Source organism: Corvus brachyrhynchos, unplaced genomic scaffold, assembly GCF_000691975.1.
Source record: "Corvus brachyrhynchos isolate BGI_N302 unplaced genomic scaffold, ASM69197v1 scaffold662, whole genome shotgun sequence".
Classification (NCBI taxonomy): Eukaryota; Metazoa; Chordata; class Aves; order Passeriformes; family Corvidae; genus Corvus; species Corvus brachyrhynchos.
Genome location: NW_008236783.1, coordinates 151,571 through 155,539, shown reverse-complemented (window position 1 = coordinate 155,539; position 3,969 = coordinate 151,571). Strand labels below are relative to the sequence as shown.

Below are 3,969 nucleotides of genomic sequence, written 5' to 3'. Positions count from 1 at the left end.
TCCATCACATATAAGAATCAAGGGACTAATAGACATGGGAGCCGATGTTACTATCATATCTACTACTGTGTGGCCGCCCTCGTGGCCTACGATGCCAGTGGGGTCTGCCGTTGCTGGCCTCAGTGGCATTACACAAAGCTGCCTAAGTAGCAACCCTGTATTAATCAGGAATCCAGAAGGACAAATAGCCATGGTCCATCCCTATGTCACTGCGGCACCTCTCACTCTATGGGGACCAGATGTTCTGGCTGCCTGGGGGGTGAGAGTGGGGACAAATTTTTGATCGAGGTCACTGTGCAGAAGGGTGCAAAACACCCTACACTACCTTTACAATGGTTCACTGAACAGCCTATCTGAATAGAGCAGTGGCCCTTGACAAAAGAGAAATTAGCTGCGCTTCACAAATTGGTTCAAGAGCAATTACAACAGAGACACATTGAACCATCAACTAATCCTTGGAATAAACCCGTATTTGTGATCAAAAAGAAATCAGGGAAATGGAAGCTGCTCCATGACTTACGCCAAATTAATGCAGTAATAGTGAGCATGGGTGCTTTGCAGCCTGGAATGCCATCCCCCACAATGATACCTGCTGAATGGGATATATTGATTGTTGATATAAAAGATTGGTTTTTTACCATTCCATTGCATCCAAAAGATGTTTCAAAATTTGCGTTTACAGTGCCATCTGTCAATCATGCAGAGCCTGTGAAATGATATCAATGGAAAGTGTTGCCACAAGGTATAAAAAATAGCCCTACCATTTGTCAATGACATGTTGCACAGGCCTTATCAATAATTAGGGAACAATTCCCTGGAGCCTACTGCTATCATTATATGGATGATATACTGGTAGTGACTCCCACAGAAAAGGACATGTTACAAATCCAGCCATATCTGATTGGAGCACTGCAAGATTATGGCTTGCAGGTAGCTCTGGAAAAGATACAACAACAACCCCCATGGAAGTATCTGGGAGTGAAAATACTTGAACTAACAGTACAGCCACAAAATGTTCAATTTGAAAAATCTATTCAGACCTTAAATGATGCACAGAAACTTTTGGGTACCATAAATTGGTTATGACGCTATCTGGGTCTGACCACTGTTCAATTATCCCCGTTGTTTAATATTCTTAAAGGTGACCCAGACTTGGCCTCCCCAAGGGAACTGACCCCTGAGGTGGAACAAGCGCTAAAACAGGTAGAATGGGCTATTGCAAACTGTCAGGTTCACCGAGTAGACCTTACTGTTGATATCGTTGTGTTTATTGTTACCCCAGATTTCCACCCTACAGGCATCATTGGACAATGGAATGATCAATGGCCTGACCCTTTGCAAATTTTAGAATGGGTCTTTTTGCCTCATAGACCTAAGAAAACAGCACCTACGCTGTTTGAACTCATTGCCCAACTGATTATCAAATGTCGGCAAAGATGTCTGCAGTTGATGGCCAAAGATCCTGCAAAGATCATACTTCCCATTAAACAAGAATATTTTGAATGCTGTTTTGCAAACAGTGCTCCCTTACAAGGTGCACTGCAAAACTTTTTATGACAAATTGCTTATCATCTGCCCAGCCATAAATTGTTGCAATTGGCAAAGTCAACCAGCTTGTCTTTGCGTCCAAAGAACAGTCGTGTGCCATTGCAAGGACTCACTGTTTTTACTGATGGATCAGGGAAAACAGGAAAGGCCATTGTCACCTGGAGGGATGAGTCTGGGTGGCAGACACTGGAAGGCCATGAATCAGGCTCTGCCCAGCTTGTTGAATTAAGAGCTGTGGCCATGGCCTTTCGGCACTTTTCTGATGTACCATTGAATCTGGTTACTGATTCTGCTTATATTGCAGATATTACGCAACACCTTGATTGCTCACTTTTGAAGGAAGTTAATAATGCTGCTCTCTTTTCACTGTTGATAACCTTGTGGTGTGAAATTCAGAGCCGAATCCATGCTTATTACATTTTGCACATAAGGGGTCACACCAATTTACCAGGATTCATGGCAGAAGGGAATGCCAGAGCTCACAAATTAGCCAATCTTGCATGGATGGCACCTCAACCTGACAGGATAGCACAGGCCAAAGCCTCACATGACTTTTTCCATTAGAGTACACATACTCTGCAAAAGCAATTTCTGCTAACACCTACTCAGGCTCGTGACCTTGTTAGTTCTTGCTCTGATTGTCAGGGGTTCGCCACACCTTTACCAGCAGGCATTAATGCCAGAGGCCTACAAGCTTTGCAAATTTGGCAGACAGATGTCACCCATATTGCTGAATTTGGCCATCTCAAGTATGTGCATGTTTCTATTGATACCTTCTCCTCTGTTATGTGGGCATCTGCTCATGCAGGAGAAAAGTCGTGATGCTATTGCCCATTGGCAGCTGGCTTTTGCTGTTTTAGGCGTACCTTCCTCTGTGAAAACTGCTAACGGCCCTGCCTACATCTCACAGAAGACCCGGCACTTTTTGCAACTGTGGGGTGTGATGCACAAACATGGTATTCCACATTCTCCCACTGGTCAAGCTATTATCGAACGTGCTCACAGTTATTTAAAATGTGTTTTGGAAAAACAAAAAGGGGGAATTACTGGAGAAACCCCACAGAGCAGGCTGGCAAAAGCTTTATAGGCAATCAATCATCTTACAGTGCCACAAAATTCTAATAATCCTGTTCTTTTGAATAATTTCCTTTCGTTGCAGTCTACAAGTGAAACACACCTACCCCAAGCGAAGGTATGGGTACGAGACTTAACTAACAAGTGGGAAGGCCCGTGGGACCTCGTCACTTGGGGACGCTGGTATGCTTGTGTTTCCACACATACTGGCATGCGGTGGATACCTGCGAGGTGTGCTCGCCCTGATTTGAGGCATCGGTAACATCAACAATCATCATGAAACCAACAAGCAACCTTCAGAAGATGACGATGGCGTGGGCCATTTGTTGGATGGTCCTGCTTTGGACTAAGACAGAGCAAGGATTTGCCATGTTACAGCCAATGCCTGAAAGGAATGTGTGGGTAACCCTTGCAGAAGCCTTGAACCAATCATCTTTTTGTGTGTCTCTTGCAACACCACAATCACCTTTTCACACGTTTGGTTGGAGTACCGGTGGAGCCTTGTCTAATACTTCAAGAGGCCGGTGGCAGCGGTCCCAAAACTGCTTGTAGCAGTAACCTGAAAAAGTGCCTTCGTGACATTGACATATGGGATCACAGACTCCCTGTCACCCTTGAGCCACAATAAATAGATATTCTGGGGTCAATACAGACACCAGCATGTGTCTTTTTTAATTACAAACAAACTTGGTGCTGGGATGACTGACGTTGTCCCAGTACTTAAGACATGTCACCTGCAAACCCCGCATTTCGAAATGCTTCGGCTTGGTGCAATTGGACAGTTTTGAGTCATGATGTTACATACTATGAAGACACTTCAGATAACTCTCCACGCAAATTACCTTGAGGAATATTCCTCATTTGTGGAGATCGTGCGTGGCCTGCATTACCTTCACGCGCTGTTGCCGGACCACGTACTATTGGCTGCCTGACTATGCTTGCCCCAAATTTAACTATGCTCTTAAATCACACGCATACAACCCGTGACAAACAGTCCTTGCATTCCTTTGCAAGAGACTGCAATGACACTCTTGATTTTTGGAATTTAGAAACACATGTTTTAACTTCTCTTTTTGTCCCAGGAGTAGCGACTGGAAAAGCATTGGGATTGTTAAATGTTAGGTTGCTGACTTGCTAAACAGACAAATGAAGCCATGAAGATTTTTGCCTTTTCTTTTATACCCCTGTTATACCTTTTTACAACTTCTGTATTCCTGGTGCTTTTTGCCTACATTCTTGGACTTGTTTGTCAAGCTAAGAGACTAAACACTTTAGAAGCTTTGTAGCTAGGGATCAGTGTGCCCCAGACCCCAAGGTCCTCTCCAGAACATATTCTGTAAACCAAGA

At 44.1% G+C, this 3,969-nt stretch overlaps 2 pseudogenes; both read left to right on the top strand.

Annotated features, from left to right (window-relative positions):
* The first annotated feature begins 228 nt into the window (after positions 1-228).
* On the top strand, positions 229-1,557 carry LOC108445121 (annotated as a pseudogene).
* Positions 1,558-2,742: 1,185 nt separating this feature from the next.
* Positions 2,743-3,969, top strand: part of LOC108445120 — a 5,839-nt pseudogene continuing 4,612 nt past the window's right edge.